The sequence below is a fragment of the Mytilus galloprovincialis genome, chromosome 13 (assembly GCF_965363235.1).
Source record: "Mytilus galloprovincialis chromosome 13, xbMytGall1.hap1.1, whole genome shotgun sequence".
NCBI classification, from domain to species: Eukaryota; Metazoa; Mollusca; class Bivalvia; order Mytilida; family Mytilidae; genus Mytilus; species Mytilus galloprovincialis.
In genome coordinates, this window is record NC_134850.1 from 4,675,827 (window position 1) to 4,695,768 (window position 19,942).

General features: G+C 33.9%; 1 protein-coding gene across 1 annotated transcript in view; it reads right to left on the reverse strand.

The window, feature by feature from the left end:
- The window catches only part of LOC143056900 (uncharacterized), a 438,790-nt gene that overhangs the window by 163,432 nt on the left and 255,416 nt on the right, over positions 1–19,942 (reverse strand). The gene's annotated exons all lie outside the window — the stretch shown is intronic.

The following is a 19,942-nucleotide window of genomic DNA, read 5'->3' on the forward strand; positions in this document are numbered from 1 at the left end:
ACATAAAACTGTGCATATCCGAAAAATTCCGATATGGATTACAATGAAATAAAAATGAGATAGTTTGTACATTTGCATAAAGCATAACCAAAGATACAATAAAGGTGATAACATACGAATTGGGACACACTGTTAAGATTAGAGCAGTAAATTACTGATAATGTAATTTCGCATAGGAACTACATTAACGGCAACCTTAACAAGATATACGGTCATTTTTAAACATGTTGATTGAGAGGGAAAGGAAATACAAACTTGAGAGTCCTTATATAGATAAAGGCAGATGTGGTGTGAGTGCCAATGAGACAACTCTCCATCCAAATAACATTTTAAAAAAGTAAACCATTATAGGTTAAAGTACGGCCTTCAACACTTATTTAGAAATAGTATGTGAATCATATAGACCGTACTTCACAAGGTCATTATAAATAGTAGTAAAAGATCTGTTAACTACATAAACATTTGTAATTTCGCTATATTTGCTTACTGGCTTTTTTAAGATACTATCCATAATGTTTTTACTTTTGAAACATTTAGAACCATTATTTCCCAAAACTTTCTGTTAAACTTGTTTTATCTCTATTATATAAAATAAGACATAATGCACTTTTTGTATCCAGCGGAGAGCATGGCTTCGGATTTATCGTCCTCATTTTGATCGGATATAGCTGCGTACTTATATGTCCCGCACAATCAATCGGACGTAACGACCATATGTCTTCTACCCAGTCACACTTTTGAGTTCTGAAGTCGTCCAACTCGGGGGTTATCTCGTTCTTTAGGAATTCCAAACTAGACGTGTTCATAGAATGGCTTGATTGATTATTGTTAGTGCCAACGTATCGACGAGAAGAAATGATTCACTACAAGTTATCACAAATACAATTTCGCTTTAAAATCAATCAGTATTATTGCATATAGTGTAATGCAGACCTAAATTTGCAACCGTACTGACCATTATAAAATATGCAGAAATAACAAGATACGTTCACTACTTTCTTATGGTCAAGTTGAGGTTACGGGTAGTATTAATGTATAATGTGAACAACTTCAAACATGACCATCTTTGGTCGTGTTCCCGCCAAACTTCGCTTACTGTTCACATGTCTACAACTTATTTTACATTCTAATTTTTTAACTCATCTCATCTGTATATCGGTTTTAATCACTTATATGTGAGCATTGTTCACACGAGTTTACTGTAAATCATATAATTTTACATAACATAAAGTACAGTGACAAGTCAACTTGTAAAGAGTGTGATGGTCCAAGTGAAAACCCATATACGGATAGCGATTCAGTGTGCCTATGGATAGATAGTCGTGCGACAGAATTGTTTTTGAAACCTAATTTTTGATGAGATATTTAAAAAAGTGTGAACATTATACTATCGTTTTAGCCCTGTCGTTAAATTTGCCATAATGCAGATTTTTTGTTAAATCGCAATAAAATGACTTTCCGATGTTTTCTTACGCGGAATCCATTCTGATTAATACCTGACTGATGATTTTAGAAATGTTTTGCTGTGAAATTAAAACCATAATCTATCAGACTGAATTCAAAATCGTATTGATAACTCTACAAATGTATACGTACACTGTACATATTGAATCAACTGGGTAACGTTCGAATGCATTTATTTTATTCTTACTGTCTATCAACTTATAATACATGTTTATCTATTGCTTCCGTTTCAGTGTTGACCATCATTTCACTACAAACCAGAAAAAGTCTGAAATGGCCTATATCTGTACTCGACTGTACTGATTTTTATTCGACCAGTCTGAATTGGTCTGAAATTTACTTGATAATACTCGACTGTAGTCTGAACCATACTTAACAGTCTGAATTTGTACTTGACTAGTACTTAACCATTTTATACAAGTCTGAACCATGCTCGACCTAGTCTGAACCGTACTCGACCTTGTCTAAACCGTACTAGACCTAGTCTGAACCGTACTCGACCTAGTCTGAATCATACTCGACCAAGTCTTAGACATATTCTTTGTATCTATCAACTGAGTGTGATCAATTTAGGAAATATTTTAAAAAAAAATGAAATTTGGACAACAACTTGAAATTAAAAATGTATTCAATAGAGTATTGAAATAAAAATTTCACAATAATTAATCATAATATATAACTTCAACACAATAATAATCAACACTTACATAATAATATATATCAACTTTAAAATATAAATAAAACAATCTGATCAAATAGTCTAAAAAACAAATTGTTACTAATATTTTAAATATTATTCCAAATTTTATGAGTATTTCGGAAGTTTAGTTAATAATGCAGTGAATGTTTTTTTTTTTAGATAAATAAATAGATAGAGTGATAGTTTATTTATTTAGTGATGGTGGACTATTAGTCTCCGAGGGTATCACCAGCCTAGTAGCCAGTACTTCGGTACTGGCATGAAAATACGGATTTTTTTGTGTTATTAAAATTTGCTGTTACAAAATATTATAAATTATTATTAATTGAGTAATGTATCTCCCTCGTGCAAAGCTCTGATTCCTTTCACGGATTTGTCTATACTTTTTGGACCTTTGGGATTATAGCTCTTCATATTTTATATAAGCTTTGGATTTCAAATATTTTAGCCACGAGCATCCATGAAGAGACATGTATTGTCGAAATGCGCATCTGGTGCAAGAAAAAATTGGTACCGTTAATTTTATTATTCTCATAAAACCATGCAAGTAAAAAGGTTACAGGTTATATATATATATATATATAAGTTTATTTATAGTGCAACCTGATATAACATTTATTTTACATACATATATACAAAGTCAATCAGCCAGCCTTCAAAGGCTTACGAAGCACTGTCAATTAATTTCTATAATTTGCGCTAATATAGAAAATATGAAATTAATACTTCAAGAACATTTTATAACAAGATTATTTAAATATCACAATGAGAAAGTAACTGAGTTCTGATTTTTGAAATATTGAATATATAGTTTGACACTAGTTTACAGTCTGTAGTAATTTAATGAATATTTCGTCATCAGAAAGAACGGGAAGGTCTATGGTGTTACATTGCTGAAAGTCAGCGAAGGCATTGTTTCTTTCACTCGAATACAAAGGACATTTAATAAAAAAAACATGTTTTTCGTCCTCAACGGATACATTGTCATTACAAACTTTACAAAAACGTCTATTTGACGGGATACCACGATAACGCCCAAGTTCTAATTCCAACGGAAAAGTCCCACAACGCATTCTGGCTAAAGTCGATCTCTGTTGTCGTGTTATATTAGTGGTACTGTACTGCTGTGTTTTAAAGTTTGTTTCAAGACATCTAAAAGATCGTAATTTTGGCATGTTCACAATATCCAGTTTCCATTTATCATGATGTTTTTGACGGAGCAAAAGTTCTGAGTAGATGGCAATGAATTTTACACTTAGTCCATTTGTGTAGTTAAATAGTTCCAAAAGTTCAACCTTTTCCATCACTGATTTTAGCTCGTTGTACCATGTTTTCTTATATTTTTCTGATAAAGTTGAATCCCATTGGAAAATACGATTTGGAATTCGACCTACGTGCATACTTGTTATTCTATGCCAAAGTCTTATCATGTTACACTGCCGACGGATATATGCAGGGGTCCAACCCATATCACCACAAATAGCCGGAATCGGACTACATTTCCCAACTCCCATAAATGTCCTGATTGCTCTGTATTGGAGTCTTTCAATATTATCGCAAGGCTTGTAACCCCAGACACCTGATGCATAGTCCATGATTGGAACAACTGTACTTGTAAATAATTTTGTGTATGTTTCGTAATCAAAACCATCCACCAGAAAATATTTTGATGATAAGGCACCAAGTGCTCTACTACTAGCTGTGATGAGTTCGTTCACGCACTCGTTGTATTCAAGAGTTTAAGATATTGTAAGTCCTAGGTATCGATATCTTGGTGTGTATTCGATAGTTGTGTTCCTCATCTTAAATATTCTATCTGACCACGGAGATGATTTTAGTCTAATGTGCATAACTTTCGTTTTATCACAGTTCACTTGCAAGCTCCATTTCACAGACCAGTTATCTAGTGCTGTTAATTGTTTTTGCTGTCCATTTTCTGTATCCGACATAAGCACAATATCGTCAGCGTATAGTTATGTACTGATTTCAAAGTTAGTATCTAGACGGTTTCCACAATTCAAAGCATTAATATCTGTAGTTAAGTCGTTGATGAAGAGTGAGAATAATGTGGGAGCCAAATTATCTCCTTGTCGAACACTAGTTTCGACCGAAAACCAATCTGAAAGAGTACCGTTAAGTCTAACACAGCTTTGAAGGTTTGTATACATGCTTTGGATCGATCTCAGCATATTTCCATAAACGCCCGCTTTAACAAGTTTATGCCAGAGGTAAGTATGGTTAACAGAATCGAAAGCCTTGCTAAAGTCTATAAAACATATGTGTGTATCCAGTTTCATTAGCTTTCTGTTTCTTAAAATGGTGCACAATGTATAAATGTGGTCTAAACAGGATCTCATTTTTCTGAATCCAGTCTGTTCATTACAGAGAGTGCTATTCCGCTCAAAATAAGAGGTAAGTCTGCGGTTAAGAATAGAGCTAAACATTTTGGCAACAGTTGACATTAAGCTTATACCACGATATCCAAGTGAATTTTATTTCAGCATTATGTTGCAGATTCCAATGATAATTTGTTTCAACATAATTGGATTTACGGATACAATAAAAATATCAAATTTGGCTGTGGAAGTTTCCATAAAAGGGGCAACATATTTCAAAACAAAGGTATTTATATGTGGTTCTGGACGAAATCAAATTGAGAAAGATTGTTGTCATGTTTTTCAAAAATAAATAAATAGGAATGAAAACACAGTTGTAATCAATGCTGTCTGACAGCATATTATACAAAAGCTTCAAACGTCTATGATAGACTAAGGTTCGAAGGCTTCTACATATACACTCTCAACTGGCGAGGTTTCAAAGGCACCAAGACACAGACGAATAACTTAGTTATGTGCAGTATCAAATAATTGTATGTATGACTCCCATGCGGAGCCATCCACTATGAAGTCAAAATTTAGTTAAGACCGAATGATTGACCTTTATAAATTAAATAAAATGTTGCAACATATTAGTTGACACGTTCAACATGTTCAAACACAAATATATTTTCGACAAATATGTCTACGTGTAATTGTTCTGGAACGAAACACGATTATTGAGAAGTATGCGTTTGACGAGTTTGAATACAATTTGAATTAAAAAAAAAGATGGGGTATAGCAATCCGTATTATGTCATATCGCATAAAACAAGTTTTTTTCACTTAAAGTATACAATTAAGTGTCTATGAAAAGGCTTTTTAATGCTTTTGGGATTATATTGATGTCTCGTGTTGATACTTCATTGTACTTATGTGATATTGAAAAACCACATGATTTTCTAATGACCTATTAACAAATAGCCAATGTCGCAATATCGTTTCTTGATGCTGGATAATCAATGTTGACACGATGGAATATATACACATGGAAAAAAGTATTGCAACACCTTGATTTTTTAAACCTGGGAAAACCAGCCTCCTTTTTCAGATAGAGTATGATAAAATATTTGTATAATATTATTGAAACTTTGTTCAAGATAACATTGGCATAAAAACGAAATAAATTGTTATAATTAACCACAACTTTGATAACAAAATGAAGTAATTTTTGTACACAAAATGCGTTTTACAACTGTCATTGTATTCGAACAATTAGTGGAGTGACAAATTAAGAAACAGGTGCTTATTTTACGACTTTAATTGACCGGCATAACTGCAGGATAAAAACGATTTTTTTGCAATGCCAATACCTTAAGCTTACATTTTTGCCCGGTTGTAGACATTTTCTGTGGTGCATTTTTTTTGTAAAGCGGAAAGAAAAAAGACATTTGGATTTTTTTTCTAATTTTAACATTGGAAAAAAAAATGTTACTGTTTTTAGTCTTTTGACCTATGATTTTGCATTTTATACAGAATTTAAAGTGTTTAATCATATTGTAAAACTATAATTTATTAAAAATTTCCTTAATTTTGTCCATTTTCACTCAGTCTAACTAAAGCAAACTTTATATTATTTTAACGAAGTGGTTACAACATTTGTAAATTTAAATACATCGATAATTTCATGATCTTCCGAATTAAAATGATATAAAACTTCCTTTTGTAAAGTGTTGAAGTCATTCCAACTCTTTCTAATAAATTATCTAATGAGGAATTTTCACTTTGCATGTATAGTTCAGTGATTATGATATGGACCTCCTCGTTATTCCGATGCTCATGGACAGATTGTAGAAATACTTTTGAACTTCCTGCCCATAAACTGCAAAAGGTCCTGGCAATAGCAGAATGCATACTTGCTTTAAAAAAAGAACCTGTTTATCCCATTTCTACTTGGTTTGGCATTACAATAACACTATGCGTTTGGCTCTCAAAATTTGATAGGAAGTCCAAATTCTCATGGTTTTGTACATCCTGCGCTGAAGTACGTAGATATCTGACTAGTTTAGCAAATTTTAAAGTAGACAGAATCCATGACATGCCCCATATACGAAATGGCATTGCTCTATTTAAAGAAGTTGGTTGTAATATACAGGAGGGAGGAGAAAATATTGACATAAATGCTGAGACCATCGATGGTAAAAATAACATTCACTCCATGGCTAGAGCTGTATTTCAGTATCTAAAGGAATAACCAAACGCCACACAAAAGTTCCATCAATGTTTAACGGGGAATAGAACGAACTTTGACGTTGGATGATTCGAATACCAATCGTATGGCAATGTTTCCTTTCGACAAGCCAACAGAACGATATGGACCTACTCGTTACTCTGGTGTTGATGGGAAGATAGTGTCTTGTTTCATGGAAAATTTAGATATATCTGACATGTCTTTGGTATTTCTGTGAGTTCTGTCGAGACGGAACCTAAATTTGGTTCCGTTTTCCGCAGAAATTACTGAACAAATTGTTCCATTTTGGGCCGGTTCTTACAAAAGTCTATCAGAGGTTAAATCTGAATTTTCGTTTGTAGCCTAGACTTCGGTTACATATGGCAAGCCTAGCGACATGGCAACATTATTTACGACTATGAAACAATATTTAGATATGTCAAAACGTGCCGGTCAACAATATGCTGTGCAAATGTTTTACAATTAATTGTATGATATTGCTAAACAATTGAAATGGTATTTGCCAAACGTTTTTTAATTGCACATTATAAGACATGGAGGAAGTCATGGCCTTTCCTATTTTATAGCAACAGTTGGCAAGATATAGGCATCAGCTGGGCTTTATGACCTTCTTGTTGACTCTGGAACTTATGCTCCTAAAACTAGTACGGTAGATCAGATGATTGTTGGAAAACAGTTTAATCGTTGTGTTCGAGCATTAACTTTAGTCTATGGGGCTCTCATGGCTCCTTTGTTTGATTTAAAAGCATTCTTCGATTGGTGCAAAGTCGAAAACGGTTTTAAATAATATTGAACCAAACGTATGGAAGGCGCTCTTTGACTGTCACAGTTCATTTGCTGAAGACCTAAATGCAATGAAGGTATTGAATATGTTGAACAGTTCTTTTTCTGTTTTTAAAGAACATATGTTGCCATTGTTAGAAGAATTCAGAATACACTCTTGTTAACTATTACCAACCTTTGCAATTTGGAATATGTACAGTTGAGATATTGTTACAGAACATTAGGGCTGAACGTAATGGATTGTGGCTTTTACATTTGTAAATGGTAGCTGCAATGTTGCCATGCGTTTTCATTACCAATCGGACGAACTATGCTAGGTGAATCTGCCTGAAACGTTCAAATCTGTCTTTTTGTCAAGTCACTTTTTAATCAGACAAAAACCTGGAGCATCAAACGGTATCTGTAGTGATATGGCTACAGAAAAAAAAAACTATTATTTAAGATTCAAAAGGTTGTAGCGGCATTATATGACTGACAAGGAAAAACCCCGATGGATGCTTACAAGACATATCCTTTCGCATTTTAGTTCTGAAATGAGATCAAGATCGGGATTACCCACAGATGCAGATACTGAACAGTCACGAAGAAGACAAGCCAATAGCAATATCACGAGAGAAGAAGAATGTCTCTGATTTGATAGGGTATGTGCATTCAAATATGACCGATCCATTTAATGTTACCGATCATCCTTAGTCATTGATAAATATTTCTACAGGAATGCAAGCCGCAAAAGATGTTCAGGATTTTCTTCTTAAATCTCGTGAACGTGGCAACCAGATGGTTAAATCTTCTGTGGAAGGCTGCGTTAATGAGTCTGAACCCCGTGTCTTCTACAGTCCTATTTTCAACAGCGAAGTGCTGACTACTGGGCCTGTGAAACCGGTTTGCTCTAGGTTTTCTTTGAGGGACCTATGTCATCAGATTTCCTTCAAGACATTGTTTGTACGTGCAAGGAAAAAACAGCTTGCAATAAAAAATTGTATGCAACCAACGGAATTTAGCGTGTACCAATATTTGTTCAAGTGGAGGGTCTGATGGTTGTAGCAATTATTTAACTCGCCGAGCAAAATTGAAAGAAGACGACTATGAAAACGATGACCATGTGTGCTTCTGTAAGGCAAAATAACATAAAACCTAAAAAAAATATACGTTGATCCTTCAGTCCTTCGTTTAACTCATTTGATTTAATCGCATTGGTAAATATTTGTCACTGGCAATAAACATACATCAAAGCAAAAATCGAATTTACTTCGATACTTTTTATAAAAGCCGTTAAATTAAAAAATATATATCTTTAGAAGTAATGCGTTGTTAAAAAATGAATTGAGAGTCGGTTGTTGTTCCATCGTCTATTTTCTTATTGTTGCTAGTCTGGATTCCCCTTAAAATGGGCATTTGGTGGGTTTTTTATTTTCAAATTCAGTTGAAAATGGAGTGTCACAGGTTTTTTTTTTCATTATACATTTCTTGTTTAGTAACAATTCAGATATTATTTGGAGACTTTATAACCTCTTGTGAAATAAATTGACAAAAGTGAAAAACTCAATCACTAACCTGTGATCTTATTTTAAAACAATGCACCATATTTTATTTCTACGACCAGTCAAACATTAAAGAATAAAAATTTCTCTTACCAAAAAATCATGATTTAGCCTGCAGGTAGTGTGGTCCATTAAAGTTGAAAATTTGTTGGCTTGGTCACTCCACTAAATAGAATGTCAGACATTTAAAAAAAATATTAAGAGAATAGTTCACATCATATTTGGTCTTTATACGCATGCTACATATCCTATATCTAGGATAATGTGTTAAATGTTCTGAATTGCAAGAAATGTGTTTTGGTCATGCTTTTGGAATTATCAACTTAGTCATATTTTTATTTTGTATCATACTTGCCTTAGTTAAGTCTGCTAATGAATATAACTGGCTTTAGAGTTATGTTTTCTTCAAACTTTATTTCTGTAAAAAAAATGGAAGACAACACGTTTAATAATTTATTGCGTCCGAAGCGCTTTTCTGTATTATCCTTCATCAGGAACGCTCAAAGCCAAACATTTGAAATCCGAAGATGGGTAGTCCTTGTTTCAAGTGAAGTCCTTGGGAACATTCAAAGGGCGCTGCCTTAATTTTGGAGCCGTTTCTTATCTGTTTTTTCAAATTTGAATATCCCAAAAGGTGTTCAGTGACTGTTCCAATAGTAAGACTATTTGTTAGTAAACTAAGAATGAAGCTAAAAAAGATCGTTTAAGACCAGAGGCGAAACACATTTGAAATAAAATTGAAAATTGAAAGGGAAACGTATCCGAAAAACAAAAACTCCAACCAAGGAGCGGAAAATCAGCCATACGTTACCAAATGGTATTCAACATAGCGATCAAATTCATCACCCAGAGGTGGGCTTCATCTGGCTCCTTAATAAATATGTATACTATTTCAGCAATTATAGACGTCACATTAAATTCGGAAACATTTAATGAACCAACATTACATACAAAACTAACAAAGGCCATTTGGTCCTGACTTGGGATGGACGCAAGCATGCGGCGGGATCAAACATGTTTTTTAAGATCTCATCCCTCCCCTATACCTCTAGCCAATGTAGAATAAACCAACACACAACTATGCACACAGTAAAACACTGTTTATAAGAAGTCCAAGTCCGATTGTTAAGGCCCCGAAATGACAATGTAAAACAATTCAAACGAGAAAACTAACTGCCTTTAGAAAAAACTAAACAAAATAACAATAATCAACAAAAAACAACCAAGAACCCTAACACTTACCCTAAATCTAATCCCTTACCCAAATGTTATGTCCTATCATATGAAAATAAAGCACAACCCCTCTTGTCATGGGTAAATTATCATACCAACATAAAATTTACAAGAACATAACCCGTATCATGAAAGGTTATACAATGTACATGTTATACTTTAACAAATCAAAAACAGTGTTATGGTTTTAGAGAGAAGACACAAACGTCACAAAAAAAAAGAAGAAAAAAAACTTGATATGGCCGTTTCGAAGAAAGAAACAAGCCGTCTGTTCACTCAGAGACACATTTTCAAAATTTTAAACTTTTTGAAATTATTTAGAAAATAAACCAACACTTAAAGAAATCTCCCTTTTTGATGGGTTCGCCTAGATTTGATCAGTGAATATAATATCCAAAACAAGTCAAATATAAAATTACATAATTCCATATTGTGGCCATATTGAATTAACGACAAAACACTGCCCCTGTGGAAATTAAAATCACATGATTGATAGAGAGAATATTAGTCATGCCACTAACTCAATAAATACACATACAAATACCAATTGTAAACTTAAATTGTCTCTATTTGTTAAAGTGGGTTATAAAGTATATAAAAGAAAAGAGGATTGTTTTAACCGTTAACTAGAACGAACATAAAATGTAATAGATCATTTGAAATGTGTCTTGTATTTTCAAATCGAGATTTACATATATCAATCCATGTATGTAATGGAGAAGATATCATTATACATGGAGCGGAAGGAATGCGAAATTAAATATTAAAGTGAACAAAATGCAGTCTTGTAAAATGTTACATGGAAACCGAATCATTACTTAACAACAACTAACTCTAGATTTTCTTATTCCAGGCATAGATTTCCTTAGCCGTATTTGGCACAACTTTTTGGAATTTTGAATCCTCAATGCTCTTCAACTTTGTAATTGTTTGGCTTTATAATTTTTTTGATATCAGCGTCACTGATGAGTCTTATTTAGACGAAACGCGCGTCTGGTGTACTAAATTATAATCCTGGTACCTTTGTCAACTATCTGACCAGTTGCTCAATGGTGTGGCTAAGACTCATTTGGTTTAAACTAATAATAAAATTTGGAGGACAAAATATATAAAAGATATGGTAGATTTAATTATTTTATTGACTATTATGCATTCCCTTTGAATAATCTTCATTACACGATTATTTTTTCTCTCAATTTCTTTTAAGTATGATCGATGTGTATATCATATCATCGGTTATTGATAATATACGAAATGAAATATAATAGCTCTGTTCACTGTTGCTTTACTCAATGCTTACCGAACATTTATTTGTTAAACAAAGAAAGTACAACGTAAGCGTAATTAATACAAAACAAATACAAAAAAAAAAAAAACACGTTATGTATACCCTAGATTACCGACATAAGCTCTTTAGAAATACAACTGGGTGGAAAATAATGTAAAAAGGGAAGTCAAGCGGTTATTTGTATTATCAACTATAACAGCAGTGAACAAATTTTCGAAAACAAAAATCAGGCGTCGTTTAGACATGAATTTATAAAACTTTGAATCATATTACAGACAGTCGTATTTACATATAAAATAAGACAATGCTGTATGGTTACCAAGGAAACTCAATAATGCATGCACATGTTGTTGGTAAACATATTTTTTACAAACAAATCCATCATTCAATCATGTTGAAATGTTGCTTTTGTACTAATAAACGATGAACGTCAAACTGTAAACGCATTTTGATATGAGCGTCACTGATCAGTCTTATGTAAACGAAACGCGCTTCTGGCGTATTAAATTATAATCCTGGTACTTTAGATAACATTTTGCACCACTAGGTCGATGCCACTGCTGGTTGACGTTTCGTCCCCGAGAGTATCACCAGCCCAGTAGTCAGAACTTCGGTGTTGACATGAATATCAATTATATGGTCATTTTTTTAAATTTCCTGTGTACAAAACTAAGGATTTTCTGATCCCCGGAGTAGATTAACTTGGCCGTATTTGGCATAACTTTTTGGAATTTTGGGTTTTCAATGCTCTTCAACTTTGTACTGTTTTGGCTTTTCAACTGTTTGATATGAATGTCACTAATGAGTCTTATGTTGACGAAACGCGCGTCTGGCGTATCTAATTATAATCCTGGTACTTTTATAACTATTTTACACCACTGGGTCGATGCCACTGCTGGTGGACGTTTCGTCCCCGAGGTTATCACCAGCCCAGTAGTCAGCACTTCGATGTTGACATAAATATCAAATATATGGTCATTTTTATAAATTTCCTGTGTACAAAACTTTGAATTTTTCGAAAAACTAAGGATTTTCTGATCCCAGGAGTATATTACCTTAGCTGTATTTGGCGTAACTTTTGGGAATTTCGGGTCCTCAATGCTCTTCAACTTTGTACTGTTTTGGCTTTTCAACTGTTTGATATGAGCGTCACTGATTGGTCTTCTGTAGACGAAACACGCGTCTGGTGTAATAAATTATAATCGTGGTACTTTTGATAACTATTTTGCGAGTGCATAGTTTGTTAACGTTTATGTTAACTTTACAAGCGTATGTTAGAAACAAATAATCAAAACATGTGCGTGCTTAGCCGTCTGCATCGTTTGTGTTTATGCTTTGTGTATTGCAATGCCAGATTACTGTAACGTCTTAATGCATTGTGTATTTCAATGCCAGATTACCGTCCCGTCTTAATGCATTGTTTATTTCAATACTCGATTACCGTCACACACTCATTTTACCAAAGAACATTTGCACTTTGAGTTCACACATCACTACATTCTTTCAGGAGGTTTGTTTTTTTTTATTTTTTTTTTATTTTGTCAGATTTTCGGAATCCTCTGGTTTTATCCATGTAGTGCCATTAAATAGTTTGCCCACTAACTCCTACTTTTCTTTCAATAATGGGATTACATGTAGTTTAAAATATCATCTTTGAAAATCTTTCAAAATCCTTGTAATTTTCTGATAGTTTTTTAAAGAAAAATGGTGCAAATGTTAAGTGTATGTATAATCTAGAGAGAATAATTTCCCGCCAAATTTTAAATGGCTTATATCTCGAAAACTAGCACACAGACCTTTCATTTTTTCCGCATTTTTAGTTTGTTATAAATTATAATCCTGATACCTTTGATAATTAATTATAATTGATACTATAAATTATATACTATAAATTTATAACAGTTTTTTTTTTAAAAGCTTGTTATTTTGAAAAAGGGTAGCGAATATCCTTTACTTATTTGATTGATAATTTTTGATATCGTATTATAATCGGTTTACTCGTTATAGTCCGACAGATTGATGAATCAATTGTGGGTTTGATAATAAAAGCACCAAATTTGGCATGGTTGTAAACTTGGGTGTTTCAAAAAATATTTCCAATGGACCCACCTTGCAATTTCAAAATGGCCACCATAAAATATAAAATCAGCATATATTACCTAAATAAAGTCAGTTTCAAAGCCACATGTGGGTGACAGTATTGCAGGGTGTTTTAAATTTGGGTGTTTCAAAAATATTTCCAATGGACCCACCTTTAAATTTCAAAATGGCGGTTTTTTCCAAGATGGCCACCATAAAATATCAAATCAGCATATATTGCCTAAATAAAGTCAGTTTCAAAGCCACATGTGGCATGACAGTATTGCAGGGTGTTTTAAAAATATAACATATTCAGCCCCCATGTAATTCCAAAATTGCGGATTTTTCCAAGATAGCCATCAAATATAAAAAAATTAGCATAAATCACCTATATAAGGTCAGTTTCAAGGTCAAATTTGACATGATTGTTGTGAATTAGTTATAATTTCAGTTTAGTATTTTATACTATTTCATTTGCTTAACGTTTTACCGCCGTTTAAACGTAACAATAGGCCCGCAACGTCGTCACTTGCCGACGTCTCTTTGTATATCTTAGACTCTAGTAAAGCATACGAAATATTGAAGCCGCTTTTGTGTTTACTCGCCTTTATTATCGATACATCCAAAACCTTGGTGCCGTGACGGACTTATATTGAACGCGCACCTGCAGATGTTGCATTCAGGAGCTGGACAGACAATTACGCAAATCCTCCAATCATACTGTATACCTTCTATTAGACAATGCAATAACCAAATCTTACAGAAATGTGTAAAGTGCAGAAACGTGACAGGAAGAGCATTTTCACAGCAAATTTCGCCTCCGCTACCGAAGGATAGAGTCACCGACATGATTCCGTTTACGACAACTGGTGTTGATTTCGCTGGACCACTTTTCGTTAATGATAGTTGACTTGTTACAAAATCGTATATATGCCTTTTTACATGTGCGTGTATTCGCGCCGTACACCTAGAACTAGTTACAGATATGACAATCGAGTCATTCAAAAAAGTGTTTAGAAAATTCGTAAGTAGGAGAGGAATTCCCAGTACTGTGTATTTTGATAATGCACCAACCTTAGTTTCCGCTTCACATTTTGTGTTTACTCGCCTTTTTATCGATACGTCCAAAACAATGACAGTAGCGCGGGATGTTTAAAAAAATAGTCCTTCGACCCACTTATCAATATCAAAATGACGGCTTTTTTTTCCAAATTGGCGGCCATTAAATATCAAAGTCAACAAATATCACTTACACTAGCTCAAATTTGAAATGTAAGTAATGTTGGATGCTTTGAACAGTACTACATATGAAAATGTTGAAAATTCAAAATGGCGAAATGGCCCCCGTAATATATCAAATTTAACACATATACCTTATGAAATGTAACAACACGTTTACATCACGGTATCATCTGAAGATACTGGCGTTATTCCAATATTAAGGCTTACTCGACTCAAACAGTTTTCTGTATAATAAGGTGGAAGAGGAAATAGTAACAATATAAACAAAATGTCAGTAATCTGCTGCTTGGCCTTAAATTAGCATGGCAGCTGCTTACTTCTTCTGTTTAATGACTATTATGGTGCTGCAATTATACAGGGAAACACAACAATCTACTTATATAAGAACGATACGTGAATAAACTGGGCAAACATATAGTTCAGAAAGGCATAATGTAAGCAAAAGTCTTTCCAAAATTTCCATATGTAGTATTGTTCAAAGCATCTAACATTACTTACATTTCAAAAGTATTTCCTTAAAAGATATATACATAAGACAAAAAATATAATAAATTATATAGAAATGTATAGGTCGAAGCAGATGATTGTAAAAACATTAAGTATTGTCTGAACATCATTCCATGCATTAAAGTCAAGACAAATGACCACCCGCCTTTATATAACAGTCCGCATTGAATTATGTTAAAGGAAGATAACAGATCTATATCTTCGATTAGACAGTCCATGAATACAATCCATCAATGAATTTATAGTTGTCCCAAACATATATCAATTATCACTTGTGGTCAACTTTTTGTTTGTCTGTTCCCAAATCGAAACAATGGAACTGGACAATCATATGTCAGCACACCAAACAGTCATATTGCTTCAGGTGTTCATATAGGAATGGCAAAACTAGAACATTGTGTCATTTAGATAATATAAGGATGTTTGGATTGCTAAAGAACTCATTTTATGTAAACAACTCTGAAGATATATGCTGCTACAAGAAAAGGAGAATTGTGTATTAGGATTTCTATTGAGATGTTTGGATTGGTTAAGGACCTTACGTATTAAATGACAAGCGTTCGGTTAAGAAAACAGTTTTTTTGTGAAAAGCGGATTCTTTTTAGAGGCTCTCATGCATGTATCATGAAAAAGACATTTTCACGTGTTAGAGTATGTAGAACATAATTATCATTATTTTACTGAGGAACGAGACCCTGGTGAACACTATGTTACTATCACATAATGGAGTAATAAGGAGAAACTTATTCCAGTTAACCACAACTGATCAGTATAACATTAATTGTACTAGACATTGAGATGTGAGATAGTTAAGAGAATGTTCCTTTTGGTGAATATAGGTGAATTGTTTTGCTTATTAAGAGGTTTTTAGCATTTTCTCATCATAATCATCCTAGTACCTGTGTGAAATATACTGCGATGTAACTTTACAGTTCAAGTGTTGTAGACGTAAATAATAAAATGGTAAATGTAAATCAAGCCATGAGTTGAGTTACACACTTGTAAAACGAGATAGTTGGTCAATCGGATTAATAATAGTATCGCACAAATAGAGCTTCTAGATATATTGTCTTGCTTATGAACGGATAAAAATGTGCCAGGTCATGCTGTTATGTTCAGTGCTTTTCAAATGTTGTGAGGAGTTATGCAAAGAATAAATAGACTATCCTTGATAATCCTTTATAAAAGAGCTGTTTAAATCTGGTGCTGTTAAGTTGATAAAGAGAATGAAGACGATTCCATGACACTCAAAAAGCATTAGAGAAATAAAACAAGACAATAGTATGGATAAAAAACGCGACAAGACTATTATCGTTCAATAAATATCTGAACCAAAATCTAAACATTAGGCACCACGAACCCCCATAAAGCAGGGGTTGATCTCACGTACTTAAGAAGGATTAGCCTCCGACATTTAAGCGTTATTTTCTGGATAGCTTAATTCATCATATCCAGTGTCACTAAATTTAAAACATGTTGGTATATGTAAAAAAGGGACGAAAGATACCAAAGGAACAGTCAAACTCATAAATCTAAAACAAACTGACAACGCCTTGTCATTTAAAAGTATCTAAAATTTTACAAAATTTTAAGTTTTAAATGAAACGAGGTTCCCTGTGTCTATACGACGAATAAACACTTTCATTGGTTGACAACACAGACATTATCAATAAAAGAACCAAACATTTACAATATCAACAACACAAGTGCCTTCTTATTATAGTCCGGCGGTTACACGCATACTTCAGACGAATTGTGCACATCCTGCTACAAGCATGCAATTTCGCATAGACCTTCCTCAAGTATTACTCTTTTATTTCAGATAGGGAGGCATTTGAAATAAATGTCTCACTTCCGGTAAAATCCAAAATGGCAAACATCATACTTGAATCAGTCTAATATCGAAGGCTAGTATGTGAAAAGGTGTTATTATCATTTCACTAGCATAATATTTTGGAGAAACCTTTGTTATGCACTACTTTTGATATATTATATAGATTAGATGTCTTCAAAAACCCTCCTTTCGGTTAAAATCCAACATGGCGGACATTGTACTTAAATGAGCTTATTTTTCAGGGAGGCTAATTGAAATATGTTTTAATGTATTGCTACTATCATTAAATTGTGCAGGAACCTTTCTTTGGTGCTTCTGATGGATACAATGTATAAGACATATGTCTTAAAAACCCTTACTTCCGGTAACATCCAAAATGGCGGACATAGAAATATCAATTTATTATTCAAATATTCAACTTTTTTTTAAAATGTAAAGAAAAAGATATTTTTTTTTGTGCTGGTCATTTGACTTCTGACTTTAAGTTATCCCCAAAACCACTAATTCTATCATAGTGTAAATGTTTAAATATAAAGTTGACACTTCCGGTAAAAATATGACAATAATTTCAAAGATGAGTCCTCAATCCATTTCTTCGATGTACAGTTTTGGAGAGATTGATTAAAACAAAATAAAATCACTATAGTACTAAAATATTTTTAAAATTACTACTACTTGGCCAAGAATACATGTTTATTCACAGTCACCACCACATGCACACAAGGCATTGCACGGGAGACCCGATTTTTCACATTTACAATGATCGCCGCATCCTTTCTTACATCCACAATGTACAAGCTTCTGTTAAAATGATGAGGCCTCTGAAATAGTGTTTTTCAAAGGGATCCTCTTTGTGTCTTCTCCATTCATTAGTGCCTGGACTGGGTAGCATAAGAGCCAATCCCAAGCTCGTCCTTTATTAAGCACCTGCATTAGTACATTGCACGTTTTACATGCTCGAAAAGACTAGACCAAGTTTAGGGAATAGCCTCAATTATAATAAGCCTTCCCTTTTGTGCAAATAGTTATGTTCTTGCTTCGTTAATCATGTAAGCTTCATCTGACAAGTTTGTGCGATCTTACAGTAAAACCCTGGTGATTTAGGCTGATCAATCATCATTCTGTCTGTTAAAGTCACATCTGCAAGTGCCATCAATGTCTCTCACGCAGTCTTTTTCCTTTTCAAGCAAAGAGAGAACCGTATCACAACCGGTAAAAGTATTGGCCACAATAAGTGTGTGTGATCACGCATTGCCTAGTGCATTTAAAAGGCCATTGATAGATATTCCAAAGATTTTTGGCTACCCAAACACAATCCATTATTCGTCTGCCCCTATATCACGCAATAGCAAATTGTATTGACAGCATCATCAGTAACGACTGTTAATTATGACTCGTTTAAGTTCGTGTTTCACTGCATCAGGCACATGCACTATGATTGTAGTGTCTGTCTCTTAATGTGAACATGGTGCTACACTTGAAATACATCACGTGGTGGATAAGATAGAACATCCAGAGCATTTGTTGCTACAACTACCATACTCATCAAAGACTTCATCCACTCTTGTTACAGTTTCAAGGTATTTTATTAAAGTTAGGACATAATTCCCAATCATCATACTCGTTAAGAAACACCTTGAAACTGTACCAACAGTAGATGTAGTCTAGGATGCGAACATAGACAATACTGGTATTTTAAAAGCTGCTACAAGAAGCAAGAGCTACATTTAGGGGAAAGGGGATACACAGATAAATCCGGGGGGGGGGGGAGGGTAAATCCTCAAAGTTGGCAAAGTTTTCTGAGAGATGACGACAATAAAAAAGAACTTTTTAGTTTTCATTCACAGCAGCTGCTAAATACAATTTTGAGGAAAAGGTAGTTGTAGCAACAAATGCTCAGGATGTTCAGTGTTATCCAACACTTAATGATGTTTCAAGTTAAGCACCATGTTTACACAAAGAGACTGAAACCAGAATCAAGATAGATGTGTCTGAAGCAGTGAAACACAGACTTAACTGATTCATGACTCGAACAGTCGATACTAATGGCATTGCTGAATCGCTATTCCGTGACATAGAGGCAGACAAACTTTGGTTTGCATTTGAAAGTTGTAAAAGCTTAAGATATATATCTATCCATGACCTTTCAAATGCACTAGGCATTAAAAGATAACACGTTTACTTGAAAAGGAACTGCGTTGGTGACATTAACGGCGTTTGAAGATGTGACTTTATAATGATGATTGATCAGCCAATATCATCAGATTTGAATTTGATAAATTTAAAGTCATTTAAAACGATACGTGGCTTTGTTGTAAGATCGAAAAAAAAACTTATCAGATGGGGTTATCAAAGCATAAAAGATGTGTTTTTGGAAGAGGAAAGACTAATTGGGGCTATTCCCACGTCTCGGTATAGTCTTTTTCAGCATGTAAAGCGTGCAATATACCATGGCGGGTGCGAATGAGTAACAAGCTTGGAAAAGGTTCATATGCTAACTAGTCCAGACGCGTATGAATGACGAAGGAACACATATGATCCATGGAAACCCTTTTGGACAACTACTTGTGAGGCCTCTTCACCTTATCAGGAGCTTTTACATTGTGGGTGTGAGAAACAATACTACAGTCTTTGAAAATGTGGAAAACCAGCTCTCCGATTGTGAATTGCGGCCTAACGAGTATGCTGATTGGGTATTATGTCCT